The 27932-nt window shown below is 47.1% G+C and overlaps 20 non-coding genes across 20 annotated transcripts; all 20 read left to right on the plus strand.

Moving 5' to 3' along the window:
• Nucleotides 1-1780: 1780 nt before the first annotated feature.
• LOC142278174 (U2 spliceosomal RNA) lies at nt 1781-1974 on the plus strand. The gene has a single exon (XR_012741220.1). It is a non-coding gene; the product is annotated as a U2 spliceosomal RNA (small nuclear RNA).
• A 1117-nt stretch (nt 1975-3091) lies between these two features.
• Nucleotides 3092-3282, plus strand: LOC142278023 (U2 spliceosomal RNA). Its single transcript, XR_012741086.1, has one exon. It is a non-coding gene; the product is annotated as a U2 spliceosomal RNA (small nuclear RNA).
• A 1117-nt stretch (nt 3283-4399) lies between these two features.
• On the plus strand, nt 4400-4590 carry LOC142278146 (U2 spliceosomal RNA). The gene has a single exon (XR_012741197.1). It is a non-coding gene; the product is annotated as a U2 spliceosomal RNA (small nuclear RNA).
• Nucleotides 4591-5707: 1117 nt separating this feature from the next.
• On the plus strand, nt 5708-5898 carry LOC142278214 (U2 spliceosomal RNA). Its single transcript, XR_012741248.1, has one exon. It is a non-coding gene; the product is annotated as a U2 spliceosomal RNA (small nuclear RNA).
• Nucleotides 5899-7817: 1919 nt separating this feature from the next.
• LOC142278175 (U2 spliceosomal RNA) lies at nt 7818-8011 on the plus strand. Its single transcript, XR_012741221.1, has one exon. It is a non-coding gene; the product is annotated as a U2 spliceosomal RNA (small nuclear RNA).
• Nucleotides 8012-9128: 1117 nt separating this feature from the next.
• Nucleotides 9129-9319, plus strand: LOC142278227 (U2 spliceosomal RNA). Its single transcript, XR_012741259.1, has one exon. It is a non-coding gene; the product is annotated as a U2 spliceosomal RNA (small nuclear RNA).
• Nucleotides 9320-10436: 1117 nt separating this feature from the next.
• Nucleotides 10437-10627, plus strand: LOC142278239 (U2 spliceosomal RNA). The gene has a single exon (XR_012741270.1). It is a non-coding gene; the product is annotated as a U2 spliceosomal RNA (small nuclear RNA).
• A 1117-nt stretch (nt 10628-11744) lies between these two features.
• LOC142278030 (U2 spliceosomal RNA) lies at nt 11745-11935 on the plus strand. Its single transcript, XR_012741092.1, has one exon. It is a non-coding gene; the product is annotated as a U2 spliceosomal RNA (small nuclear RNA).
• A 1117-nt stretch (nt 11936-13052) lies between these two features.
• LOC142278042 (U2 spliceosomal RNA) lies at nt 13053-13243 on the plus strand. The gene has a single exon (XR_012741103.1). It is a non-coding gene; the product is annotated as a U2 spliceosomal RNA (small nuclear RNA).
• A 1117-nt stretch (nt 13244-14360) lies between these two features.
• Nucleotides 14361-14551, plus strand: LOC142278054 (U2 spliceosomal RNA). The gene has a single exon (XR_012741114.1). It is a non-coding gene; the product is annotated as a U2 spliceosomal RNA (small nuclear RNA).
• Nucleotides 14552-15668: 1117 nt separating this feature from the next.
• On the plus strand, nt 15669-15859 carry LOC142278066 (U2 spliceosomal RNA). The gene has a single exon (XR_012741125.1). It is a non-coding gene; the product is annotated as a U2 spliceosomal RNA (small nuclear RNA).
• A 1117-nt stretch (nt 15860-16976) lies between these two features.
• Nucleotides 16977-17167, plus strand: LOC142278078 (U2 spliceosomal RNA). The gene has a single exon (XR_012741136.1). It is a non-coding gene; the product is annotated as a U2 spliceosomal RNA (small nuclear RNA).
• A 1117-nt stretch (nt 17168-18284) lies between these two features.
• On the plus strand, nt 18285-18475 carry LOC142278090 (U2 spliceosomal RNA). The gene has a single exon (XR_012741147.1). It is a non-coding gene; the product is annotated as a U2 spliceosomal RNA (small nuclear RNA).
• Nucleotides 18476-19592: 1117 nt separating this feature from the next.
• LOC142278102 (U2 spliceosomal RNA) lies at nt 19593-19783 on the plus strand. Its single transcript, XR_012741158.1, has one exon. It is a non-coding gene; the product is annotated as a U2 spliceosomal RNA (small nuclear RNA).
• Nucleotides 19784-20900: 1117 nt separating this feature from the next.
• LOC142278115 (U2 spliceosomal RNA) lies at nt 20901-21091 on the plus strand. The gene has a single exon (XR_012741169.1). It is a non-coding gene; the product is annotated as a U2 spliceosomal RNA (small nuclear RNA).
• A 1117-nt stretch (nt 21092-22208) lies between these two features.
• On the plus strand, nt 22209-22399 carry LOC142278128 (U2 spliceosomal RNA). Its single transcript, XR_012741180.1, has one exon. It is a non-coding gene; the product is annotated as a U2 spliceosomal RNA (small nuclear RNA).
• Nucleotides 22400-23516: 1117 nt separating this feature from the next.
• Nucleotides 23517-23707, plus strand: LOC142278140 (U2 spliceosomal RNA). The gene has a single exon (XR_012741191.1). It is a non-coding gene; the product is annotated as a U2 spliceosomal RNA (small nuclear RNA).
• Nucleotides 23708-24824: 1117 nt separating this feature from the next.
• LOC142278153 (U2 spliceosomal RNA) lies at nt 24825-25015 on the plus strand. Its single transcript, XR_012741203.1, has one exon. It is a non-coding gene; the product is annotated as a U2 spliceosomal RNA (small nuclear RNA).
• A 1117-nt stretch (nt 25016-26132) lies between these two features.
• Nucleotides 26133-26323, plus strand: LOC142278165 (U2 spliceosomal RNA). Its single transcript, XR_012741214.1, has one exon. It is a non-coding gene; the product is annotated as a U2 spliceosomal RNA (small nuclear RNA).
• Nucleotides 26324-27440: 1117 nt separating this feature from the next.
• On the plus strand, nt 27441-27631 carry LOC142278177 (U2 spliceosomal RNA). Its single transcript, XR_012741223.1, has one exon. It is a non-coding gene; the product is annotated as a U2 spliceosomal RNA (small nuclear RNA).
• The last annotated feature ends 301 nt before the right edge of the window (nt 27632-27932 follow it).

The following is a 27932-nucleotide window of genomic DNA, read 5'->3' on the forward strand; positions in this document are numbered from 1 at the left end:
ACCAACTCTGCTATGTCCCGTGCAGTATCTTGTTGTCAGTCTAATCTAGATCATGTGTAATTGAATGGAATAGATCCCTTTTGGACAAAGTGGAGTCAGATGCTGCAGTGACCACAGGTGTGAGAGGATCTACAATTGGCATCTGGTGTTATCTCTCTGCTTCCACTCCAAATAAAGTTACCTGTTGTTACCTGAACGTCAAATACTAAGAATGGGCGGCCTATGAAAGAATTAGTACTTTCATTAAGTATACTAAACCGGCTAATTGGGAATAGACAAACTGTAAAAAGCCCTCTGAGAAAGCCCCTCTCTAACCTTTGTTAGTAAGCTTTTCTGTAGCCTGCCTGTTGATGTATTTTCGGTTTGAACAGTGCACAACATGAAGAGACGGAACACTGGCGGCTTGTCACAATGCCCCCCGATGACATCACAATAGCGCTGCTGCCTAGAAAACAAGCTGCGCAGAAGAAGTTGTTCTTTGGGTGGGAGGGTGGGCTAGTGGAAGGAGGGGGCAATCTCTTTTTTTCCCGGGTGGTAGGGGGATGACAGGAGAAGGGAAGCGGGTGGTGAGAAAGGTACAGAGGGCAGGGTTTGGGGGCTGGGAAGGAAAGGGAAAAGATTAGGGTTTGGGGATGATGAAAGGGCTTTCTACGGATAAGGATGGCAAAGGGTGGCAGTGACGGAAAGTCAGGCAACCTGTCCTGTCCGTCTTTTTGTATCGTGAATTGGAAAGACTGCAAGGGGGAGGGGAGTTGCTTGCGCCCTAAAAGAGGAGTTATTCAGATTCATTGCAGTGGGCGGCGGCTGCAAAACGCACCATTCTTCTTGTTTTTGCTCTGCAAAGCAGCCTTTTCAAGGGTTGGCTTGGGTGACAAAATGTCTTGTGTAGGCGTGGGTTTGTCTCCCTCTCGCTCTCTCTCCCTAAGATGTGTCCGGCATAGGCCAGGGTGCCACTCGAGGCCCAAACCAATTCTGGTTATCGCTTCTCGGCCTTTTGGCTAAGATCAAGTGTAGTGTTGTTCGAAGAGGTGGTTTAAGCTCCAGGCCACCTTAGTACAATGATACAATGCACACTGGAAGGTTGCGCTTGCTAGTACTCTGGGTGGATAGTATATTCATCAAGAGGAAAACATGGCCCTACCAGGATCGAGGCTATTAGACTGAGTAAGGGTGGGGGGCTATGGTACAACGTGCCCCAGGACTGACGACCCTGGAGTGAGTCTGAGCTTGCTGGCTTGGGACCCCGGCAAGCCTTGGGCTCTGTAGCACACCGTACCTTGCCTTTTCATACTTTTTGAGCATATTACCCTATCCTGGCCTTCTGGCTAGGAAGGGAAATTTTTTTAATCCCGGTCGGAGGTCTGGTCAGCTTTGGGCTGAGAAACTAACACCCGGTTGGAGGTCCGGGTCAGCTTCGGCTGAGAAACCAACACCTGGTTGGAGGTCTGGGTCAGCTTCGGCTGAGAAACCAACACCCGGTTGGAGGTCCGGTTAGCCTTGGGCTGAGAAACCAACACCGGTTGACGGTCCGGGCAGTTTCGGCTGCGAAACCAACAACTAGTAGCTCTCTACTCCACTTGGGTAAGATGCCTGGGTGGATGCTGGGAGCAACAACAAGGCTCAACCAGGCTTCGGCTTGGGGGAGCACCGAAGATCCCTGACCCTTGCTGTGGCCTTCTGGCTCGGAGGGACGGGGTTGATTTTTGGGGACCCTCTCCTCACGGTGGGGTCCACACGAATCCTAGCCTTTGCACTGTTTTTGGTGTGACTTCGGTCATGCATTTTTTGTGGTGCTTTGGAAAGCTTCATTAAATCAAAAAATCTGTTCTTATCAGTTTAATATCTGATACGTCCCCTATCTGGGGACCATATATTAAATGGATTTTTAGAACAGGGAGATGGAAAAAGAGCTTGCTCTGTCCACTCCACGCATTGACCTGGTATTGCAGTACCTCCAGGAACGGTGCACCCCTTCTTAACCCAGTTTCCAAAAGCAGAACTCGATTCACCTGATTCATATTAGCCCGATTAGCGAATTGAAATGAATTTTTATCTAACACACTTTTTACTTGCTTTATTCATCCAAATAGCAAACTCATCACCACTCAACTTCACCAACTCTGCTATGTCCCGTGCAGTATCTTGTTGTCAGTCTAATCTAGATCATGTGTAATTGAATGGAATAGATCCCTTTTGGACAAAGTGGAGTCAGATGCTGCAGTGACCACAGGTGTGAGAGGATCTACAATTGGCATCTGGTGTTATCTCTCTGCTTCCACTCCAAATAAAGTTACCTGTTGTTACCTGAACGTCAAATACTAAGAATGGGCGGCCTATGAAAGAATTAGTACTTTCATTAAGTATACTAAACCGGCTAATTGGGAATAGACAAACTGTAAAAAGCCCTCTGAGAAAGCCCCTCTCTAACCTTTGTTAGTAAGCTTTTCTGTAGCCTGCCTGTTGATGTATTTTCGGTTTGAACAGTGCACAACATGAAGAGACGGAACACTGGCGGCTTGTCACAATGCCCCCCGATGACATCACAATAGCGCTGCTGCCTAGAAAACAAGCTGCGCAGAAGAAGTTGTTCTTTGGGTGGGAGGGTGGGCTAGTGGAAGGAGGGGGCAATCTCTTTTTTTCCCGGGTGGTAGGGGGATGACAGGAGAAGGGAAGCGGGTGGTGAGAAAGGTACAGAGGGCAGGGTTTGGGGGCTGGGAAGGAAAGGGAAAAGATTAGGGTTTGGGGATGATGAAAGGGCTTTCTACGGGTAAGGATGGCAAAGGGTGGCAGTGACGGAAAGTCAGGCAACCTGTCCTGTCCGTCTTTTTGTATCGTGAATTGGAAAGACTGCAAGGGGGAGGGGAGTTGCTTGCGCCCTAAAGGAGGAGTTATTCAGATTCATTGCAGTGGGCGGCGGCTGCAAAACGCACCATTCTTCTTGTTTTTGCTCTGCAAAGCAGCCTTTTCAAGGGTTGGCTTGGGTGACAAAATGTCTTGTGTAGGCGTGGGTTTGTCTCCCTCTCGCTCTCTCTCCCTAAGATGTGTCCGGCATAGGCCAGGGTGCCACTCGAGGCCCAAACCAATTCTGGTTATCGCTTCTCGGCCTTTTGGCTAAGATCAAGTGTAGTATCTGTTCTTATCAGTTTAATATCTGATACGTCCCCTATCTGGGGACCATATATTAAATGGATTTTTAGAACAGGGAGATGGAAAAAGAGCTTGCTCTGTCCACTCCACGCATTGACCTGGTATTGCAGTACCTCCAGGAACGGTGCACCCCTTCTTAACCCAGTTTCCAAAAGCAGAACTCGATTCACCTGATTCATATTAGCCCGATTAGCGAATTGAAATGAATTTTTATCTAACACACTTTTTACTTGCTTTATTCATCCAAATAGCAAACTCATCACCACTCAACTTCACCAACTCTGCTATGTCCCGTGCAGTATCTTGTTGTCAGTCTAATCTAGATCATGTGTAATTGAATGGAATAGATCCCTTTTGGACAAAGTGGAGTCAGATGCTGCAGTGACCACAGGTGTGAGAGGATCTACAATTGGCATCTGGTGTTATCTCTCTGCTTCCACTCCAAATAAAGTTACCTGTTGTTACCTGAACGTCAAATACTAAGAATGGGCGGCCTATGAAAGAATTAGTACTTTCATTAAGTATACTAAACCGGCTAATTGGGAATAGACAAACTGTAAAAAGCCCTCTGAGAAAGCCCCTCTCTAACCTTTGTTAGTAAGCTTTTCTGTAGCCTGCCTGTTGATGTATTTTCGGTTTGAACAGTGCACAACATGAAGAGACGGAACACTGGCGGCTTGTCACAATGCCCCCCGATGACATCACAATAGCGCTGCTGCCTAGAAAACAAGCTGCGCAGAAGAAGTTGTTCTTTGGGTGGGAGGGTGGGCTAGTGGAAGGAGGGGGCAATCTCTTTTTTTCCCGGGTGGTAGGGGGATGACAGGAGAAGGGAAGCGGGTGGTGAGAAAGGTACAGAGGGCAGGGTTTGGGGGCTGGGAAGGAAAGGGAAAAGATTAGGGTTTGGGGATGATGAAAGGGCTTTCTACGGGTAAGGATGGCAAAGGGTGGCAGTGACGGAAAGTCAGGCAACCTGTCCTGTCCGTCTTTTTGTATCGTGAATTGGAAAGACTGCAAGGGGGAGGGGAGTTGCTTGCGCCCTAAAGGAGGAGTTATTCAGATTCATTGCAGTGGGCGGCGGCTGCAAAACGCACCATTCTTCTTGTTTTTGCTCTGCAAAGCAGCCTTTTCAAGGGTTGGCTTGGGTGACAAAATGTCTTGTGTAGGCGTGGGTTTGTCTCCCTCTCGCTCTCTCTCCCTAAGATGTGTCCGGCATAGGCCAGGGTGCCACTCGAGGCCCAAACCAATTCTGGTTATCGCTTCTCGGCCTTTTGGCTAAGATCAAGTGTAGTATCTGTTCTTATCAGTTTAATATCTGATACGTCCCCTATCTGGGGACCATATATTAAATGGATTTTTAGAACAGGGAGATGGAAAAAGAGCTTGCTCTGTCCACTCCACGCATTGACCTGGTATTGCAGTACCTCCAGGAACGGTGCACCCCTTCTTAACCCAGTTTCCAAAAGCAGAACTCGATTCACCTGATTCATATTAGCCCGATTAGCGAATTGAAATGAATTTTTATCTAACACACTTTTTACTTGCTTTATTCATCCAAATAGCAAACTCATCACCACTCAACTTCACCAACTCTGCTATGTCCCGTGCAGTATCTTGTTGTCAGTCTAATCTAGATCATGTGTAATTGAATGGAATAGATCCCTTTTGGACAAAGTGGAGTCAGATGCTGCAGTGACCACAGGTGTGAGAGGATCTACAATTGGCATCTGGTGTTATCTCTCTGCTTCCACTCCAAATAAAGTTACCTGTTGTTACCTGAACGTCAAATACTAAGAATGGGCGGCCTATGAAAGAATTAGTACTTTCATTAAGTATACTAAACCGGCTAATTGGGAATAGACAAACTGTAAAAAGCCCTCTGAGAAAGCCCCTCTCTAACCTTTGTTAGTAAGCTTTTCTGTAGCCTGCCTGTTGATGTATTTTCGGTTTGAACAGTGCACAACATGAAGAGACGGAACACTGGCGGCTTGTCACAATGCCCCCCGATGACATCACAATAGCGCTGCTGCCTAGAAAACAAGCTGCGCAGAAGAAGTTGTTCTTTGGGTGGGAGGGTGGGCTAGTGGAAGGAGGGGGCAATCTCTTTTTTTCCCGGGTGGTAGGGGGATGACAGGAGAAGGGAAGCGGGTGGTGAGAAAGGTACAGAGGGCAGGGTTTGGGGGCTGGGAAGGAAAGGGAAAAGATTAGGGTTTGGGGATGATGAAAGGGCTTTCTACGGGTAAGGATGGCAAAGGGTGGCAGTGACGGAAAGTCAGGCAACCTGTCCTGTCCGTCTTTTTGTATCGTGAATTGGAAAGACTGCAAGGGGGAGGGGAGTTGCTTGCGCCCTAAAGGAGGAGTTATTCAGATTCATTGCAGTGGGCGGCGGCTGCAAAACGCACCATTCTTCTTGTTTTTGCTCTGCAAAGCAGCCTTTTCAAGGGTTGGCTTGGGTGACAAAATGTCTTGTGTAGGCGTGGGTTTGTCTCCCTCTCGCTCTCTCTCCCTAAGATGTGTCCGGCATAGGCCAGGGTGCCACTCGAGGCCCAAACCAATTCTGGTTATCGCTTCTCGGCCTTTTGGCTAAGATCAAGTGTAGTATCTGTTCTTATCAGTTTAATATCTGATACGTCCCCTATCTGGGGACCATATATTAAATGGATTTTTAGAACAGGGAGATGGAAAAAGAGCTTGCTCTGTCCACTCCACGCATTGACCTGGTATTGCAGTACCTCCAGGAACGGTGCACCCCTTCTTAACCCAGTTTCCAAAAGCAGAACTCGATTCACCTGATTCATATTAGCCCGATTAGCGAATTGAAATGAATTTTTATCTAACACACTTTTTACTTGCTTTATTCATCCAAATAGCAAACTCATCACCACTCAACTTCACCAACTCTGCTATGTCCCGTGCAGTATCTTGTTGTCAGTCTAATCTAGATCATGTGTAATTGAATGGAATAGATCCCTTTTGGACAAAGTGGAGTCAGATGCTGCAGTGACCACAGGTGTGAGAGGATCTACAATTGGCATCTGGTGTTATCTCTCTGCTTCCACTCCAAATAAAGTTACCTGTTGTTACCTGAACGTCAAATACTAAGAATGGGCGGCCTATGAAAGAATTAGTACTTTCATTAAGTATACTAAACCGGCTAATTGGGAATAGACAAACTGTAAAAAGCCCTCTGAGAAAGCCCCTCTCTAACCTTTGTTAGTAAGCTTTTCTGTAGCCTGCCTGTTGATGTATTTTCGGTTTGAACAGTGCACAACATGAAGAGACGGAACACTGGCGGCTTGTCACAATGCCCCCCGATGACATCACAATAGCGCTGCTGCCTAGAAAACAAGCTGCGCAGAAGAAGTTGTTCTTTGGGTGGGAGGGTGGGCTAGTGGAAGGAGGGGGCAATCTCTTTTTTTCCCGGGTGGTAGGGGGATGACAGGAGAAGGGAAGCGGGTGGTGAGAAAGGTACAGAGGGCAGGGTTTGGGGGCTGGGAAGGAAAGGGAAAAGATTAGGGTTTGGGGATGATGAAAGGGCTTTCTACGGATAAGGATGGCAAAGGGTGGCAGTGACGGAAAGTCAGGCAACCTGTCCTGTCCGTCTTTTTGTATCGTGAATTGGAAAGACTGCAAGGGGGAGGGGAGTTGCTTGCGCCCTAAAAGAGGAGTTATTCAGATTCATTGCAGTGGGCGGCGGCTGCAAAACGCACCATTCTTCTTGTTTTTGCTCTGCAAAGCAGCCTTTTCAAGGGTTGGCTTGGGTGACAAAATGTCTTGTGTAGGCGTGGGTTTGTCTCCCTCTCGCTCTCTCTCCCTAAGATGTGTCCGGCATAGGCCAGGGTGCCACTCGAGGCCCAAACCAATTCTGGTTATCGCTTCTCGGCCTTTTGGCTAAGATCAAGTGTAGTGTTGTTCGAAGAGGTGGTTTAAGCTCCAGGCCACCTTAGTACAATGATACAATGCACACTGGAAGGTTGCGCTTGCTAGTACTCTGGGTGGATAGTATATTCATCAAGAGGAAAACATGGCCCTACCAGGATCGAGGCTATTAGACTGAGTAAGGGTGGGGGGCTATGGTACAACGTGCCCCAGGACTGACGACCCTGGAGTGAGTCTGAGCTTGCTGGCTTGGGACCCCGGCAAGCCTTGGGCTCTGTAGCACACCGTACCTTGCCTTTTCATACTTTTTGAGCATATTACCCTATCCTGGCCTTCTGGCTAGGAAGGGAAATTTTTTTAATCCCGGTCGGAGGTCTGGTCAGCTTTGGGCTGAGAAACTAACACCCGGTTGGAGGTCCGAGTCAGCTTCGGCTGAGAAACCAACACCTGGTTGGAGGTCTGGGTCAGCTTCGGCTGAGAAACCAACACCCGGTTGGAGGTCCGGTTAGCCTTGGGCTGAGAAACCAACACCGGTTGACGGTCCGGGCAGTTTCGGCTGCGAAACCAACAACTAGTAGCTCTCTACTCCACTTGGGTAAGATGCCTGGGTGGATGCTGGGAGCAACAACAAGGCTCAACCAGGCTTCGGCTTGGGGGAGCACCGAAGATCCCTGACCCTTGCTGTGGCCTTCTGGCTCGGAGGGACGGGGTTGATTTTTGGGGACCCTCTCCTCACGGTGGGGTCCACACGAATCCTAGCCTTTGCACTGTTTTTGGTGTGACTTCGGTCATGCATTTTTTGTGGTGCTTTGGAAAGCTTCATTAAATCAAAAAATCTGTTCTTATCAGTTTAATATCTGATACGTCCCCTATCTGGGGACCATATATTAAATGGATTTTTAGAACAGGGAGATGGAAAAAGAGCTTGCTCTGTCCACTCCACGCATTGACCTGGTATTGCAGTACCTCCAGGAACGGTGCACCCCTTCTTAACCCAGTTTCCAAAAGCAGAACTCGATTCACCTGATTCATATTAGCCCGATTAGCGAATTGAAATGAATTTTTATCTAACACACTTTTTACTTGCTTTATTCATCCAAATAGCAAACTCATCACCACTCAACTTCACCAACTCTGCTATGTCCCGTGCAGTATCTTGTTGTCAGTCTAATCTAGATCATGTGTAATTGAATGGAATAGATCCCTTTTGGACAAAGTGGAGTCAGATGCTGCAGTGACCACAGGTGTGAGAGGATCTACAATTGGCATCTGGTGTTATCTCTCTGCTTCCACTCCAAATAAAGTTACCTGTTGTTACCTGAACGTCAAATACTAAGAATGGGCGGCCTATGAAAGAATTAGTACTTTCATTAAGTATACTAAACCGGCTAATTGGGAATAGACAAACTGTAAAAAGCCCTCTGAGAAAGCCCCTCTCTAACCTTTGTTAGTAAGCTTTTCTGTAGCCTGCCTGTTGATGTATTTTCGGTTTGAACAGTGCACAACATGAAGAGACGGAACACTGGCGGCTTGTCACAATGCCCCCCGATGACATCACAATAGCGCTGCTGCCTAGAAAACAAGCTGCGCAGAAGAAGTTGTTCTTTGGGTGGGAGGGTGGGCTAGTGGAAGGAGGGGGCAATCTCTTTTTTTCCCGGGTGGTAGGGGGATGACAGGAGAAGGGAAGCGGGTGGTGAGAAAGGTACAGAGGGCAGGGTTTGGGGGCTGGGAAGGAAAGGGAAAAGATTAGGGTTTGGGGATGATGAAAGGGCTTTCTACGGGTAAGGATGGCAAAGGGTGGCAGTGACGGAAAGTCAGGCAACCTGTCCTGTCCGTCTTTTTGTATCGTGAATTGGAAAGACTGCAAGGGGGAGGGGAGTTGCTTGCGCCCTAAAGGAGGAGTTATTCAGATTCATTGCAGTGGGCGGCGGCTGCAAAACGCACCATTCTTCTTGTTTTTGCTCTGCAAAGCAGCCTTTTCAAGGGTTGGCTTGGGTGACAAAATGTCTTGTGTAGGCGTGGGTTTGTCTCCCTCTCGCTCTCTCTCCCTAAGATGTGTCCGGCATAGGCCAGGGTGCCACTCGAGGCCCAAACCAATTCTGGTTATCGCTTCTCGGCCTTTTGGCTAAGATCAAGTGTAGTATCTGTTCTTATCAGTTTAATATCTGATACGTCCCCTATCTGGGGACCATATATTAAATGGATTTTTAGAACAGGGAGATGGAAAAAGAGCTTGCTCTGTCCACTCCACGCATTGACCTGGTATTGCAGTACCTCCAGGAACGGTGCACCCCTTCTTAACCCAGTTTCCAAAAGCAGAACTCGATTCACCTGATTCATATTAGCCCGATTAGCGAATTGAAATGAATTTTTATCTAACACACTTTTTACTTGCTTTATTCATCCAAATAGCAAACTCATCACCACTCAACTTCACCAACTCTGCTATGTCCCGTGCAGTATCTTGTTGTCAGTCTAATCTAGATCATGTGTAATTGAATGGAATAGATCCCTTTTGGACAAAGTGGAGTCAGATGCTGCAGTGACCACAGGTGTGAGAGGATCTACAATTGGCATCTGGTGTTATCTCTCTGCTTCCACTCCAAATAAAGTTACCTGTTGTTACCTGAACGTCAAATACTAAGAATGGGCGGCCTATGAAAGAATTAGTACTTTCATTAAGTATACTAAACCGGCTAATTGGGAATAGACAAACTGTAAAAAGCCCTCTGAGAAAGCCCCTCTCTAACCTTTGTTAGTAAGCTTTTCTGTAGCCTGCCTGTTGATGTATTTTCGGTTTGAACAGTGCACAACATGAAGAGACGGAACACTGGCGGCTTGTCACAATGCCCCCCGATGACATCACAATAGCGCTGCTGCCTAGAAAACAAGCTGCGCAGAAGAAGTTGTTCTTTGGGTGGGAGGGTGGGCTAGTGGAAGGAGGGGGCAATCTCTTTTTTTCCCGGGTGGTAGGGGGATGACAGGAGAAGGGAAGCGGGTGGTGAGAAAGGTACAGAGGGCAGGGTTTGGGGGCTGGGAAGGAAAGGGAAAAGATTAGGGTTTGGGGATGATGAAAGGGCTTTCTACGGGTAAGGATGGCAAAGGGTGGCAGTGACGGAAAGTCAGGCAACCTGTCCTGTCCGTCTTTTTGTATCGTGAATTGGAAAGACTGCAAGGGGGAGGGGAGTTGCTTGCGCCCTAAAGGAGGAGTTATTCAGATTCATTGCAGTGGGCGGCGGCTGCAAAACGCACCATTCTTCTTGTTTTTGCTCTGCAAAGCAGCCTTTTCAAGGGTTGGCTTGGGTGACAAAATGTCTTGTGTAGGCGTGGGTTTGTCTCCCTCTCGCTCTCTCTCCCTAAGATGTGTCCGGCATAGGCCAGGGTGCCACTCGAGGCCCAAACCAATTCTGGTTATCGCTTCTCGGCCTTTTGGCTAAGATCAAGTGTAGTATCTGTTCTTATCAGTTTAATATCTGATACGTCCCCTATCTGGGGACCATATATTAAATGGATTTTTAGAACAGGGAGATGGAAAAAGAGCTTGCTCTGTCCACTCCACGCATTGACCTGGTATTGCAGTACCTCCAGGAACGGTGCACCCCTTCTTAACCCAGTTTCCAAAAGCAGAACTCGATTCACCTGATTCATATTAGCCCGATTAGCGAATTGAAATGAATTTTTATCTAACACACTTTTTACTTGCTTTATTCATCCAAATAGCAAACTCATCACCACTCAACTTCACCAACTCTGCTATGTCCCGTGCAGTATCTTGTTGTCAGTCTAATCTAGATCATGTGTAATTGAATGGAATAGATCCCTTTTGGACAAAGTGGAGTCAGATGCTGCAGTGACCACAGGTGTGAGAGGATCTACAATTGGCATCTGGTGTTATCTCTCTGCTTCCACTCCAAATAAAGTTACCTGTTGTTACCTGAACGTCAAATACTAAGAATGGGCGGCCTATGAAAGAATTAGTACTTTCATTAAGTATACTAAACCGGCTAATTGGGAATAGACAAACTGTAAAAAGCCCTCTGAGAAAGCCCCTCTCTAACCTTTGTTAGTAAGCTTTTCTGTAGCCTGCCTGTTGATGTATTTTCGGTTTGAACAGTGCACAACATGAAGAGACGGAACACTGGCGGCTTGTCACAATGCCCCCCGATGACATCACAATAGCGCTGCTGCCTAGAAAACAAGCTGCGCAGAAGAAGTTGTTCTTTGGGTGGGAGGGTGGGCTAGTGGAAGGAGGGGGCAATCTCTTTTTTTCCCGGGTGGTAGGGGGATGACAGGAGAAGGGAAGCGGGTGGTGAGAAAGGTACAGAGGGCAGGGTTTGGGGGCTGGGAAGGAAAGGGAAAAGATTAGGGTTTGGGGATGATGAAAGGGCTTTCTACGGGTAAGGATGGCAAAGGGTGGCAGTGACGGAAAGTCAGGCAACCTGTCCTGTCCGTCTTTTTGTATCGTGAATTGGAAAGACTGCAAGGGGGAGGGGAGTTGCTTGCGCCCTAAAGGAGGAGTTATTCAGATTCATTGCAGTGGGCGGCGGCTGCAAAACGCACCATTCTTCTTGTTTTTGCTCTGCAAAGCAGCCTTTTCAAGGGTTGGCTTGGGTGACAAAATGTCTTGTGTAGGCGTGGGTTTGTCTCCCTCTCGCTCTCTCTCCCTAAGATGTGTCCGGCATAGGCCAGGGTGCCACTCGAGGCCCAAACCAATTCTGGTTATCGCTTCTCGGCCTTTTGGCTAAGATCAAGTGTAGTATCTGTTCTTATCAGTTTAATATCTGATACGTCCCCTATCTGGGGACCATATATTAAATGGATTTTTAGAACAGGGAGATGGAAAAAGAGCTTGCTCTGTCCACTCCACGCATTGACCTGGTATTGCAGTACCTCCAGGAACGGTGCACCCCTTCTTAACCCAGTTTCCAAAAGCAGAACTCGATTCACCTGATTCATATTAGCCCGATTAGCGAATTGAAATGAATTTTTATCTAACACACTTTTTACTTGCTTTATTCATCCAAATAGCAAACTCATCACCACTCAACTTCACCAACTCTGCTATGTCCCGTGCAGTATCTTGTTGTCAGTCTAATCTAGATCATGTGTAATTGAATGGAATAGATCCCTTTTGGACAAAGTGGAGTCAGATGCTGCAGTGACCACAGGTGTGAGAGGATCTACAATTGGCATCTGGTGTTATCTCTCTGCTTCCACTCCAAATAAAGTTACCTGTTGTTACCTGAACGTCAAATACTAAGAATGGGCGGCCTATGAAAGAATTAGTACTTTCATTAAGTATACTAAACCGGCTAATTGGGAATAGACAAACTGTAAAAAGCCCTCTGAGAAAGCCCCTCTCTAACCTTTGTTAGTAAGCTTTTCTGTAGCCTGCCTGTTGATGTATTTTCGGTTTGAACAGTGCACAACATGAAGAGACGGAACACTGGCGGCTTGTCACAATGCCCCCCGATGACATCACAATAGCGCTGCTGCCTAGAAAACAAGCTGCGCAGAAGAAGTTGTTCTTTGGGTGGGAGGGTGGGCTAGTGGAAGGAGGGGGCAATCTCTTTTTTTCCCGGGTGGTAGGGGGATGACAGGAGAAGGGAAGCGGGTGGTGAGAAAGGTACAGAGGGCAGGGTTTGGGGGCTGGGAAGGAAAGGGAAAAGATTAGGGTTTGGGGATGATGAAAGGGCTTTCTACGGGTAAGGATGGCAAAGGGTGGCAGTGACGGAAAGTCAGGCAACCTGTCCTGTCCGTCTTTTTGTATCGTGAATTGGAAAGACTGCAAGGGGGAGGGGAGTTGCTTGCGCCCTAAAGGAGGAGTTATTCAGATTCATTGCAGTGGGCGGCGGCTGCAAAACGCACCATTCTTCTTGTTTTTGCTCTGCAAAGCAGCCTTTTCAAGGGTTGGCTTGGGTGACAAAATGTCTTGTGTAGGCGTGGGTTTGTCTCCCTCTCGCTCTCTCTCCCTAAGATGTGTCCGGCATAGGCCAGGGTGCCACTCGAGGCCCAAACCAATTCTGGTTATCGCTTCTCGGCCTTTTGGCTAAGATCAAGTGTAGTATCTGTTCTTATCAGTTTAATATCTGATACGTCCCCTATCTGGGGACCATATATTAAATGGATTTTTAGAACAGGGAGATGGAAAAAGAGCTTGCTCTGTCCACTCCACGCATTGACCTGGTATTGCAGTACCTCCAGGAACGGTGCACCCCTTCTTAACCCAGTTTCCAAAAGCAGAACTCGATTCACCTGATTCATATTAGCCCGATTAGCGAATTGAAATGAATTTTTATCTAACACACTTTTTACTTGCTTTATTCATCCAAATAGCAAACTCATCACCACTCAACTTCACCAACTCTGCTATGTCCCGTGCAGTATCTTGTTGTCAGTCTAATCTAGATCATGTGTAATTGAATGGAATAGATCCCTTTTGGACAAAGTGGAGTCAGATGCTGCAGTGACCACAGGTGTGAGAGGATCTACAATTGGCATCTGGTGTTATCTCTCTGCTTCCACTCCAAATAAAGTTACCTGTTGTTACCTGAACGTCAAATACTAAGAATGGGCGGCCTATGAAAGAATTAGTACTTTCATTAAGTATACTAAACCGGCTAATTGGGAATAGACAAACTGTAAAAAGCCCTCTGAGAAAGCCCCTCTCTAACCTTTGTTAGTAAGCTTTTCTGTAGCCTGCCTGTTGATGTATTTTCGGTTTGAACAGTGCACAACATGAAGAGACGGAACACTGGCGGCTTGTCACAATGCCCCCCGATGACATCACAATAGCGCTGCTGCCTAGAAAACAAGCTGCGCAGAAGAAGTTGTTCTTTGGGTGGGAGGGTGGGCTAGTGGAAGGAGGGGGCAATCTCTTTTTTTCCCGGGTGGTAGGGGGATGACAGGAGAAGGGAAGCGGGTGGTGAGAAAGGTACAGAGGGCAGGGTTTGGGGGCTGGGAAGGAAAGGGAAAAGATTAGGGTTTGGGGATGATGAAAGGGCTTTCTACGGGTAAGGATGGCAAAGGGTGGCAGTGACGGAAAGTCAGGCAACCTGTCCTGTCCGTCTTTTTGTATCGTGAATTGGAAAGACTGCAAGGGGGAGGGGAGTTGCTTGCGCCCTAAAGGAGGAGTTATTCAGATTCATTGCAGTGGGCGGCGGCTGCAAAACGCACCATTCTTCTTGTTTTTGCTCTGCAAAGCAGCCTTTTCAAGGGTTGGCTTGGGTGACAAAATGTCTTGTGTAGGCGTGGGTTTGTCTCCCTCTCGCTCTCTCTCCCTAAGATGTGTCCGGCATAGGCCAGGGTGCCACTCGAGGCCCAAACCAATTCTGGTTATCGCTTCTCGGCCTTTTGGCTAAGATCAAGTGTAGTATCTGTTCTTATCAGTTTAATATCTGATACGTCCCCTATCTGGGGACCATATATTAAATGGATTTTTAGAACAGGGAGATGGAAAAAGAGCTTGCTCTGTCCACTCCACGCATTGACCTGGTATTGCAGTACCTCCAGGAACGGTGCACCCCTTCTTAACCCAGTTTCCAAAAGCAGAACTCGATTCACCTGATTCATATTAGCCCGATTAGCGAATTGAAATGAATTTTTATCTAACACACTTTTTACTTGCTTTATTCATCCAAATAGCAAACTCATCACCACTCAACTTCACCAACTCTGCTATGTCCCGTGCAGTATCTTGTTGTCAGTCTAATCTAGATCATGTGTAATTGAATGGAATAGATCCCTTTTGGACAAAGTGGAGTCAGATGCTGCAGTGACCACAGGTGTGAGAGGATCTACAATTGGCATCTGGTGTTATCTCTCTGCTTCCACTCCAAATAAAGTTACCTGTTGTTACCTGAACGTCAAATACTAAGAATGGGCGGCCTATGAAAGAATTAGTACTTTCATTAAGTATACTAAACCGGCTAATTGGGAATAGACAAACTGTAAAAAGCCCTCTGAGAAAGCCCCTCTCTAACCTTTGTTAGTAAGCTTTTCTGTAGCCTGCCTGTTGATGTATTTTCGGTTTGAACAGTGCACAACATGAAGAGACGGAACACTGGCGGCTTGTCACAATGCCCCCCGATGACATCACAATAGCGCTGCTGCCTAGAAAACAAGCTGCGCAGAAGAAGTTGTTCTTTGGGTGGGAGGGTGGGCTAGTGGAAGGAGGGGGCAATCTCTTTTTTTCCCGGGTGGTAGGGGGATGACAGGAGAAGGGAAGCGGGTGGTGAGAAAGGTACAGAGGGCAGGGTTTGGGGGCTGGGAAGGAAAGGGAAAAGATTAGGGTTTGGGGATGATGAAAGGGCTTTCTACGGGTAAGGATGGCAAAGGGTGGCAGTGACGGAAAGTCAGGCAACCTGTCCTGTCCGTCTTTTTGTATCGTGAATTGGAAAGACTGCAAGGGGGAGGGGAGTTGCTTGCGCCCTAAAGGAGGAGTTATTCAGATTCATTGCAGTGGGCGGCGGCTGCAAAACGCACCATTCTTCTTGTTTTTGCTCTGCAAAGCAGCCTTTTCAAGGGTTGGCTTGGGTGACAAAATGTCTTGTGTAGGCGTGGGTTTGTCTCCCTCTCGCTCTCTCTCCCTAAGATGTGTCCGGCATAGGCCAGGGTGCCACTCGAGGCCCAAACCAATTCTGGTTATCGCTTCTCGGCCTTTTGGCTAAGATCAAGTGTAGTATCTGTTCTTATCAGTTTAATATCTGATACGTCCCCTATCTGGGGACCATATATTAAATGGATTTTTAGAACAGGGAGATGGAAAAAGAGCTTGCTCTGTCCACTCCACGCATTGACCTGGTATTGCAGTACCTCCAGGAACGGTGCACCCCTTCTTAACCCAGTTTCCAAAAGCAGAACTCGATTCACCTGATTCATATTAGCCCGATTAGCGAATTGAAATGAATTTTTATCTAACACACTTTTTACTTGCTTTATTCATCCAAATAGCAAACTCATCACCACTCAACTTCACCAACTCTGCTATGTCCCGTGCAGTATCTTGTTGTCAGTCTAATCTAGATCATGTGTAATTGAATGGAATAGATCCCTTTTGGACAAAGTGGAGTCAGATGCTGCAGTGACCACAGGTGTGAGAGGATCTACAATTGGCATCTGGTGTTATCTCTCTGCTTCCACTCCAAATAAAGTTACCTGTTGTTACCTGAACGTCAAATACTAAGAATGGGCGGCCTATGAAAGAATTAGTACTTTCATTAAGTATACTAAACCGGCTAATTGGGAATAGACAAACTGTAAAAAGCCCTCTGAGAAAGCCCCTCTCTAACCTTTGTTAGTAAGCTTTTCTGTAGCCTGCCTGTTGATGTATTTTCGGTTTGAACAGTGCACAACATGAAGAGACGGAACACTGGCGGCTTGTCACAATGCCCCCCGATGACATCACAATAGCGCTGCTGCCTAGAAAACAAGCTGCGCAGAAGAAGTTGTTCTTTGGGTGGGAGGGTGGGCTAGTGGAAGGAGGGGGCAATCTCTTTTTTTCCCGGGTGGTAGGGGGATGACAGGGGAAGGGAAGCGGGTGGTGAGAAAGGTACAGAGGGCAGGGTTTGGGGGCTGGGAAGGAAAGGGAAAAGATTAGGGTTTGGGGATGATGAAAGGGCTTTCTACGGGTAAGGATGGCAAAGGGTGGCAGTGACGGAAAGTCAGGCAACCTGTCCTGTCCGTCTTTTTGTATCGTGAATTGGAAAGACTGCAAGGGGGAGGGGAGTTGCTTGCGCCCTAAAGGAGGAGTTATTCAGATTCATTGCAGTGGGCGGCGGCTGCAAAACGCACCATTCTTCTTGTTTTTGCTCTGCAAAGCAGCCTTTTCAAGGGTTGGCTTGGGTGACAAAATGTCTTGTGTAGGCGTGGGTTTGTCTCCCTCTCGCTCTCTCTCCCTAAGATGTGTCCGGCATAGGCCAGGGTGCCACTCGAGGCCCAAACCAATTCTGGTTATCGCTTCTCGGCCTTTTGGCTAAGATCAAGTGTAGTATCTGTTCTTATCAGTTTAATATCTGATACGTCCCCTATCTGGGGACCATATATTAAATGGATTTTTAGAACAGGGAGATGGAAAAAGAGCTTGCTCTGTCCACTCCACGCATTGACCTGGTATTGCAGTACCTCCAGGAACGGTGCACCCCTTCTTAACCCAGTTTCCAAAAGCAGAACTCGATTCACCTGATTCATATTAGCCCGATTAGCGAATTGAAATGAATTTTTATCTAACACACTTTTTACTTGCTTTATTCATCCAAATAGCAAACTCATCACCACTCAACTTCACCAACTCTGCTATGTCCCGTGCAGTATCTTGTTGTCAGTCTAATCTAGATCATGTGTAATTGAATGGAATAGATCCCTTTTGGACAAAGTGGAGTCAGATGCTGCAGTGACCACAGGTGTGAGAGGATCTACAATTGGCATCTGGTGTTATCTCTCTGCTTCCACTCCAAATAAAGTTACCTGTTGTTACCTGAACGTCAAATACTAAGAATGGGCGGCCTATGAAAGAATTAGTACTTTCATTAAGTATACTAAACCGGCTAATTGGGAATAGACAAACTGTAAAAAGCCCTCTGAGAAAGCCCCTCTCTAACCTTTGTTAGTAAGCTTTTCTGTAGCCTGCCTGTTGATGTATTTTCGGTTTGAACAGTGCACAACATGAAGAGACGGAACACTGGCGGCTTGTCACAATGCCCCCCGATGACATCACAATAGCGCTGCTGCCTAGAAAACAAGCTGCGCAGAAGAAGTTGTTCTTTGGGTGGGAGGGTGGGCTAGTGGAAGGAGGGGGCAATCTCTTTTTTTCCCGGGTGGTAGGGGGATGACAGGAGAAGGGAAGCGGGTGGTGAGAAAGGTACAGAGGGCAGGGTTTGGGGGCTGGGAAGGAAAGGGAAAAGATTAGGGTTTGGGGATGATGAAAGGGCTTTCTACGGGTAAGGATGGCAAAGGGTGGCAGTGACGGAAAGTCAGGCAACCTGTCCTGTCCGTCTTTTTGTATCGTGAATTGGAAAGACTGCAAGGGGGAGGGGAGTTGCTTGCGCCCTAAAGGAGGAGTTATTCAGATTCATTGCAGTGGGCGGCGGCTGCAAAACGCACCATTCTTCTTGTTTTTGCTCTGCAAAGCAGCCTTTTCAAGGGTTGGCTTGGGTGACAAAATGTCTTGTGTAGGCGTGGGTTTGTCTCCCTCTCGCTCTCTCTCCCTAAGATGTGTCCGGCATAGGCCAGGGTGCCACTCGAGGCCCAAACCAATTCTGGTTATCGCTTCTCGGCCTTTTGGCTAAGATCAAGTGTAGTATCTGTTCTTATCAGTTTAATATCTGATACGTCCCCTATCTGGGGACCATATATTAAATGGATTTTTAGAACAGGGAGATGGAAAAAGAGCTTGCTCTGTCCACTCCACGCATTGACCTGGTATTGCAGTACCTCCAGGAACGGTGCACCCCTTCTTAACCCAGTTTCCAAAAGCAGAACTCGATTCACCTGATTCATATTAGCCCGATTAGCGAATTGAAATGAATTTTTATCTAACACACTTTTTACTTGCTTTATTCATCCAAATAGCAAACTCATCACCACTCAACTTCACCAACTCTGCTATGTCCCGTGCAGTATCTTGTTGTCAGTCTAATCTAGATCATGTGTAATTGAATGGAATAGATCCCTTTTGGACAAAGTGGAGTCAGATGCTGCAGTGACCACAGGTGTGAGAGGATCTACAATTGGCATCTGGTGTTATCTCTCTGCTTCCACTCCAAATAAAGTTACCTGTTGTTACCTGAACGTCAAATACTAAGAATGGGCGGCCTATGAAAGAATTAGTACTTTCATTAAGTATACTAAACCGGCTAATTGGGAATAGACAAACTGTAAAAAGCCCTCTGAGAAAGCCCCTCTCTAACCTTTGTTAGTAAGCTTTTCTGTAGCCTGCCTGTTGATGTATTTTCGGTTTGAACAGTGCACAACATGAAGAGACGGAACACTGGCGGCTTGTCACAATGCCCCCCGATGACATCACAATAGCGCTGCTGCCTAGAAAACAAGCTGCGCAGAAGAAGTTGTTCTTTGGGTGGGAGGGTGGGCTAGTGGAAGGAGGGGGCAATCTCTTTTTTTCCCGGGTGGTAGGGGGATGACAGGAGAAGGGAAGCGGGTGGTGAGAAAGGTACAGAGGGCAGGGTTTGGGGGCTGGGAAGGAAAGGGAAAAGATTAGGGTTTGGGGATGATGAAAGGGCTTTCTACGGGTAAGGATGGCAAAGGGTGGCAGTGACGGAAAGTCAGGCAACCTGTCCTGTCCGTCTTTTTGTATCGTGAATTGGAAAGACTGCAAGGGGGAGGGGAGTTGCTTGCGCCCTAAAGGAGGAGTTATTCAGATTCATTGCAGTGGGCGGCGGCTGCAAAACGCACCATTCTTCTTGTTTTTGCTCTGCAAAGCAGCCTTTTCAAGGGTTGGCTTGGGTGACAAAATGTCTTGTGTAGGCGTGGGTTTGTCTCCCTCTCGCTCTCTCTCCCTAAGATGTGTCCGGCATAGGCCAGGGTGCCACTCGAGGCCCAAACCAATTCTGGTTATCGCTTCTCGGCCTTTTGGCTAAGATCAAGTGTAGTATCTGTTCTTATCAGTTTAATATCTGATACGTCCCCTATCTGGGGACCATATATTAAATGGATTTTTAGAACAGGGAGATGGAAAAAGAGCTTGCTCTGTCCACTCCACGCATTGACCTGGTATTGCAGTACCTCCAGGAACGGTGCACCCCTTCTTAACCCAGTTTCCAAAAGCAGAACTCGATTCACCTGATTCATATTAGCCCGATTAGCGAATTGAAATGAATTTTTATCTAACACACTTTTTACTTGCTTTATTCATCCAAATAGCAAACTCATCACCACTCAACTTCACCAACTCTGCTATGTCCCGTGCAGTATCTTGTTGTCAGTCTAATCTAGATCATGTGTAATTGAATGGAATAGATCCCTTTTGGACAAAGTGGAGTCAGATGCTGCAGTGACCACAGGTGTGAGAGGATCTACAATTGGCATCTGGTGTTATCTCTCTGCTTCCACTCCAAATAAAGTTACCTGTTGTTACCTGAACGTCAAATACTAAGAATGGGCGGCCTATGAAAGAATTAGTACTTTCATTAAGTATACTAAACCGGCTAATTGGGAATAGACAAACTGTAAAAAGCCCTCTGAGAAAGCCCCTCTCTAACCTTTGTTAGTAAGCTTTTCTGTAGCCTGCCTGTTGATGTATTTTCGGTTTGAACAGTGCACAACATGAAGAGACGGAACACTGGCGGCTTGTCACAATGCCCCCCGATGACATCACAATAGCGCTGCTGCCTAGAAAACAAGCTGCGCAGAAGAAGTTGTTCTTTGGGTGGGAGGGTGGGCTAGTGGAAGGAGGGGGCAATCTCTTTTTTTCCCGGGTGGTAGGGGGATGACAGGAGAAGGGAAGCGGGTGGTGAGAAAGGTACAGAGGGCAGGGTTTGGGGGCTGGGAAGGAAAGGGAAAAGATTAGGGTTTGGGGATGATGAAAGGGCTTTCTACGGGTAAGGATGGCAAAGGGTGGCAGTGACGGAAAGTCAGGCAACCTGTCCTGTCCGTCTTTTTGTATCGTGAATTGGAAAGACTGCAAGGGGGAGGGGAGTTGCTTGCGCCCTAAAGGAGGAGTTATTCAGATTCATTGCAGTGGGCGGCGGCTGCAAAACGCACCATTCTTCTTGTTTTTGCTCTGCAAAGCAGCCTTTTCAAGGGTTGGCTTGGGTGACAAAATGTCTTGTGTAGGCGTGGGTTTGTCTCCCTCTCGCTCTCTCTCCCTAAGATGTGTCCGGCATAGGCCAGGGTGCCACTCGAGGCCCAAACCAATTCTGGTTATCGCTTCTCGGCCTTTTGGCTAAGATCAAGTGTAGTATCTGTTCTTATCAGTTTAATATCTGATACGTCCCCTATCTGGGGACCATATATTAAATGGATTTTTAGAACAGGGAGATGGAAAAAGAGCTTGCTCTGTCCACTCCACGCATTGACCTGGTATTGCAGTACCTCCAGGAACGGTGCACCCCTTCTTAACCCAGTTTCCAAAAGCAGAACTCGATTCACCTGATTCATATTAGCCCGATTAGCGAATTGAAATGAATTTTTATCTAACACACTTTTTACTTGCTTTATTCATCCAAATAGCAAACTCATCACCACTCAACTTCACCAACTCTGCTATGTCCCGTGCAGTATCTTGTTGTCAGTCTAATCTAGATCATGTGTAATTGAATGGAATAGATCCCTTTTGGACAAAGTGGAGTCAGATGCTGCAGTGACCACAGGTGTGAGAGGATCTACAATTGGCATCTGGTGTTATCTCTCTGCTTCCACTCCAAATAAAGTTACCTGTTGTTACCTGAACGTCAAATACTAAGAATGGGCGGCCTATGAAAGAATTAGTACTTTCATTAAGTATACTAAACCGGCTAATTGGGAATAGACAAACTGTAAAAAGCCCTCTGAGAAAGCCCCTCTCTAACCTTTGTTAGTAAGCTTTTCTGTAGCCTGCCTGTTGATGTATTTTCGGTTTGAACAGTGCACAACATGAAGAGACGGAACACTGGCGGCTTGTCACAATGCCCCCCGATGACATCACAATAGCGCTGCTGCCTAGAAAACAAGCTGCGCAGAAGAAGTTGTTCTTTGGGTGGGAGGGTGGGCTAGTGGAAGGAGGGGGCAATCTCTTTTTTTCCCGGGTGGTAGGGGGATGACAGGAGAAGGGAAGCGGGTGGTGAGAAAGGTACAGAGGGCAGGGTTTGGGGGCTGGGAAGGAAAGGGAAAAGATTAGGGTTTGGGGATGATGAAAGGGCTTTCTACGGGTAAGGATGGCAAAGGGTGGCAGTGACGGAAAGTCAGGCAACCTGTCCTGTCCGTCTTTTTGTATCGTGAATTGGAAAGACTGCAAGGGGGAGGGGAGTTGCTTGCGCCCTAAAGGAGGAGTTATTCAGATTCATTGCAGTGGGCGGCGGCTGCAAAACGCACCATTCTTCTTGTTTTTGCTCTGCAAAGCAGCCTTTTCAAGGGTTGGCTTGGGTGACAAAATGTCTTGTGTAGGCGTGGGTTTGTCTCCCTCTCGCTCTCTCTCCCTAAGATGTGTCCGGCATAGGCCAGGGTGCCACTCGAGGCCCAAACCAATTCTGGTTATCGCTTCTCGGCCTTTTGGCTAAGATCAAGTGTAGTATCTGTTCTTATCAGTTTAATATCTGATACGTCCCCTATCTGGGGACCATATATTAAATGGATTTTTAGAACAGGGAGATGGAAAAAGAGCTTGCTCTGTCCACTCCACGCATTGACCTGGTATTGCAGTACCTCCAGGAACGGTGCACCCCTTCTTAACCCAGTTTCCAAAAGCAGAACTCGATTCACCTGATTCATATTAGCCCGATTAGCGAATTGAAATGAATTTTTATCTAACACACTTTTTACTTGCTTTATTCATCCAAATAGCAAACTCATCACCACTCAACTTCACCAACTCTGCTATGTCCCGTGCAGTATCTTGTTGTCAGTCTAATCTAGATCATGTGTAATTGAATGGAATAGATCCCTTTTGGACAAAGTGGAGTCAGATGCTGCAGTGACCACAGGTGTGAGAGGATCTACAATTGGCATCTGGTGTTATCTCTCTGCTTCCACTCCAAATAAAGTTACCTGTTGTTACCTGAACGTCAAATACTAAGAATGGGCGGCCTATGAAAGAATTAGTACTTTCATTAAGTATACTAAACCGGCTAATTGGGAATAGACAAACTGTAAAAAGCCCTCTGAGAAAGCCCCTCTCTAACCTTTGTTAGTAAGCTTTTCTGTAGCCTGCCTGTTGATGTATTTTCGGTTTGAACAGTGCACAACATGAAGAGACGGAACACTGGCGGCTTGTCACAATGCCCCCCGATGACATCACAATAGCGCTGCTGCCTAGAAAACAAGCTGCGCAGAAGAAGTTGTTCTTTGGGTGGGAGGGTGGGCTAGTGGAAGGAGGGGGCAATCTCTTTTTTTCCCGGGTGGTAGGGGGATGACAGGAGAAGGGAAGCGGGTGGTGAGAAAGGTACAGAGGGCAGGGTTTGGGGGCTGGGAAGGAAAGGGAAAAGATTAGGGTTTGGGGATGATGAAAGGGCTTTCTACGGGTAAGGATGGCAAAGGGTGGCAGTGACGGAAAGTCAGGCAACCTGTCCTGTCCGTCTTTTTGTATCGTGAATTGGAAAGACTGCAAGGGGGAGGGGAGTTGCTTGCGCCCTAAAGGAGGAGTTATTCAGATTCATTGCAGTGGGCGGCGGCTGCAAAACGCACCATTCTTCTTGTTTTTGCTCTGCAAAGCAGCCTTTTCAAGGGTTGGCTTGGGTGACAAAATGTCTTGTGTAGGCGTGGGTTTGTCTCCCTCTCGCTCTCTCTCCCTAAGATGTGTCCGGCATAGGCCAGGGTGCCACTCGAGGCCCAAACCAATTCTGGTTATCGCTTCTCGGCCTTTTGGCTAAGATCAAGTGTAGTATCTGTTCTTATCAGTTTAATATCTGATACGTCCCCTATCTGGGGACCATATATTAAATGGATTTTTAGAACAGGGAGATGGAAAAAGAGCTTGCTCTGTCCACTCCACGCATTGACCTGGTATTGCAGTACCTCCAGGAACGGTGCACCCCTTCTTAACCCAGTTTCCAAAAGCAGAGCTCGATTCACCTGATTCATATTAGCCCGATTAGCGAATTGAAATGAATTTTTATCTAACACACTTTTTACTTGCTTTATTCATCCAAATAGCAAACTCATCACCACTCAACTTCACCAACTCTGCTATGTCCCGTGCAGTATCTTGTTGTCAGTCTAATCTAGATCATGTGTAATTGAATGGAATAGATCCCTTTTGGACAAAGTGGAGTCAGATGCTGCAGTGACCACAGGTGTGAGAGGATCTACAATTGGCATCTGGTGTTATCTCTCTGCTTCCACTCCAAATAAAGTTACCTGTTGTTACCTGAACGTCAAATACTAAGAATGGGCGGCCTATGAAAGAATTAGTACTTTCATTAAGTATACTAAACCGGCTAATTGGGAATAGACAAACTGTAAAAAGCCCTCTGAGAAAGCCCCTCTCTAACCTTTGTTAGTAAGCTTTTCTGTAGCCTGCCTGTTGATGTATTTTCGGTTTGAACAGTGCACAACATGAAGAGACGGAACACTGGCGGCTTGTCACAATGCCCCCCGATGACATCACAATAGCGCTGCTGCCTAGAAAACAAGCTGCGCAGAAGAAGTTGTTCTTTGGGTGGGAGGGTGGGCTAGTGGAAGGAGGGGGCAATCTCTTTTTTTCCCGGGTGGTAGGGGGATGACAGGAGAAGGGAAGCGGGTGGTGAGAAAGGTACAGAGGGCAGGGTTTGGGGGCTGGGAAGGAAAGGGAAAAGATTAGGGTTTGGGGATGATGAAAGGGCTTTCTACGGGTAAGGATGGCAAAGGGTGGCAGTGACGGAAAGTCAGGCAACCTGTCCTGTCCGTCTTTTTGTATCGTGAATTGGAAAGACTGCAAGGGGGAGGGGAGTTGCTTGCGCCCTAAAGGAGGAGTTATTCAGATTCATTGCAGTGGGCGGCGGCTGCAAAACGCACCATTCTTCTTGTTTTTGCTCTGCAAAGCAGCCTTTTCAAGGGTTGGCTTGGGTGACAAAATGTCTTGTGTAGGCGTGGGTTTGTCTCCCTCTCGCTCTCTCTCCCTAAGATGTGTCCGGCATAGGCCAGGGTGCCACTCGAGGCCCAAACCAATTCTGGTTATCGCTTCTCGGCCTTTTGGCTAAGATCAAGTGTAGTATCTGTTCTTATCAGTTTAATATCTGATACGTCCCCTATCTGGGGACCATATATTAAATGGATTTTTAGAACAGGGAGATGGAAAAAGAGCTTGCTCTGTCCACTCCACGCATTGACCTGGTATTGCAGTACCTCCAGGAACGGTGCACCCCTTCTTAACCCAGTTTCCAAAAGCAGAACTCGATTCACCTGATTCATATTAGCCCGATTAGCGAATTGAAATGAATTTTTATCTAACACACTTTTTACTTGCTTTATTCATCCAAATAGCAAACTCATCACCACTCAACTTCACCAACTCTGCTATGTCCCGTGCAGTATCTTGTTGTCAGTCTAATCTAGATCATGTGTAATTGAATGGAATAGATCCCTTTTGGACAAAGTGGAGTCAGATGCTGCAGTGACCACAGGTGTGAGAGGATCTACAATTGGCATCTGGTGTTATCTCTCTGCTTCCACTCCAAATAAAGTTACCTGTTGTTACCTGAACGTCAAATACTAAGAATGGGCGGCCTATGAAAGAATTAGTACTTTCATTAAGTATACTAAACCGGCTAATTGGGAATAGACAAACTGTAAAAAGCCCTCTGAGAAAGCCCCTCTCTAACCTTTGTTAGTAAGCTTTTCTGTAGCCTGCCTGTTGATGTATTTTCGGTTTGAACAGTGCACAACATGAAGAGACGGAACACTGGCGGCTTGTCACAATGCCCCCCGATGACATCACAATAGCGCTGCTGCCTAGAAAACAAGCTGCGCAGAAGAAGTTGTTCTTTGGGTGGGAGGGTGGGCTAGTGGAAGGAGGGGGCAATCTCTTTTTTTCCCGGGTGGTAGGGGGATGACAGGAGAAGGGAAGCGGGTGGTGAGAAAGGTACAGAGGGCAGGGTTTGGGGGCTGGTAAGGAAAGGGAAAAGATTAGGGTTTGGGGATGATGAAAGGGCTTTCTACGGGTAAGGATGGCAAAGGGTGGCAGTGACGGAAAGTCAGGCAACCTGTCCTGTCCGTCTTTTTGTATCGTGAATTGGAAAGACTGCAAGGGGGAGGGGAGTTGCTTGCGCCCTAAAGGAGGAGTTATTCAGATTCATTGCAGTGGGCGGCGGCTGCAAAACGCACCATTCTTCTTGTTTTTGCTCTGCAAAGCAGCCTTTTCAAGGGTTGGCTTGGGTGACAAAATGTCTTGTGTAGGCGTGGGTTTGTCTCCCTCTCGCTCTCTCTCCCTAAGATGTGTCCGGCATAGGCCAGGGTGCCACTCGAGGCCCAAACCAATTCTGGTTATCGCTTCTCGGCCTTTTGGCTAAGATCAAGTGTAGTATCTGTTCTTATCAGTTTAATATCTGATACGTCCCCTATCTGGGGACCATATATTAAATGGATTTTTAGAACAGGGAGATGGAAAAAGAGCTTGCTCTGTCCACTCCACGCATTGACCTGGTATTGCAGTACCTCCAGGAACGGTGCACCCCTTCTTAACCCAGTTTCCAAAAGCAGAACTCGATTCACCTGATTCATATTAGCCCGATTAGCGAATTGAAATGAATTTTTATCTAACACACTTTTTACTTGCTTTATTCATCCAAATAGCAAACTCATCACCACTCAACTTCACCAACTCTGCTATGTCCCGTGCAGTATCTTGTTGTCAGTCTAATCTAGATCATGTGTAATTGAATGGAATAGATCCCTTTTGGACAAAGTGGAGTCAGATGCTGCAGTGACCACAGGTGTGAGAGGATCTACAATTGGCATCTGGTGTTATCTCTCTGCTTCCACTCCAAATAAAGTTACCTGTTGTTACCTGAACGTCAAATACTAAGAATGGGCGGCCTATGAAAGAATTAGTACTTTCATTAAGTATACTAAACCGGCTAATTGGGAATAGACAAACTGTAAAAAGCCCTCTGAGAAAGCCCCTCTCTAACCTTTGTTAGTAAGCTTTTCTGTAGCCTGCCTGTTGATGTATTTTCGGTTTGAACAGTGCACAACATGAAGAGACGGAACACTGGCGGCTTGTCACAATGCCCCCCGATGACATCACAATAGCGCTGCTGCCTAGAAAACAAGCTGCGCAGAAGAAGTTGTTCTTTGGGTGGGAGGGTGGGCTAGTGGAAGGAGGGGGCAATCTCTTTTTTTCCCGGGTGGTAGGGGGATGACAGGAGAAGGGAAGCGGGTGGTGAGAAAGGTACAGAGGGCAGGGTTTGGGGGCTGGGAAGGAAAGGGAAAAGATTAGGGTTTGGGGATGATGAAAGGGCTTTCTACGGGTAAGGATGGCAAAGGGTGGCAGTGACGGAAAGTCAGGCAACCTGTCCTGTCCGTCTTTTTGTATCGTGAATTGGAAAGACTGCAAGGGGGAGGGGAGTTGCTTGCGCCCTAAAGGAGGAGTTATTCAGATTCATTGCAGTGGGCGGCGGCTGCAAAACGCACCATTCTTCTTGTTTTTGCTCTGCAAAGCAGCCTTTTCAAGGGTTGGCTTGGGTGACAAAATGTCTTGTGTAGGCGTGGGTTTGTCTCCCTCTCGCTCTCTCTCCCTAAGATGTGTCCGGCATAGGCCAGGGTGCCACTCGAGGCCCAAACCAATTCTGGTTATCGCTTCTCGGCCTTTTGGCTAAGATCAAGTGTAGTATCTGTTCTTATCAGTTTAATATCTGATACGTCCCCTATCTGGGGACCATATATTAAATGGATTTTTAGAACAGGGAGATGGAAAAAGAGCTTGCTCTGTCCACTCCACGCATTGACCTGGTATTGCAGTACCTCCAGGAACGGTGCACCCCTTCTTAACCCAGTTTCCAAAAGCAGAACTCGATTCACCTGATTCATATTAGCCCGATTAGCGAATTGAAATGAATTTTTATCTAACACACTTTTTACTTGCTTTATTCATCCAAATAGCAAACTCATCACCACTCAACTTCACCAACTCTGCTATGTCCCGTGCAGTATCTTGTTGTCAGTCTAATCTAGATCATGTGTAATTGAATGGAATAGATCCCTTTTGGACAAAGTGGAGTCAGATGCTGCAGTGACCACAGGTGTGAGAGGATCTACAATTGGCATCTGGTGTTATCTCTCTGCTT

This window comes from Anomaloglossus baeobatrachus, unplaced genomic scaffold, assembly GCF_048569485.1.
Source record: "Anomaloglossus baeobatrachus isolate aAnoBae1 unplaced genomic scaffold, aAnoBae1.hap1 Scaffold_416, whole genome shotgun sequence".
In the NCBI taxonomy this organism is placed as follows: Eukaryota; Metazoa; Chordata; class Amphibia; order Anura; family Aromobatidae; genus Anomaloglossus; species Anomaloglossus baeobatrachus.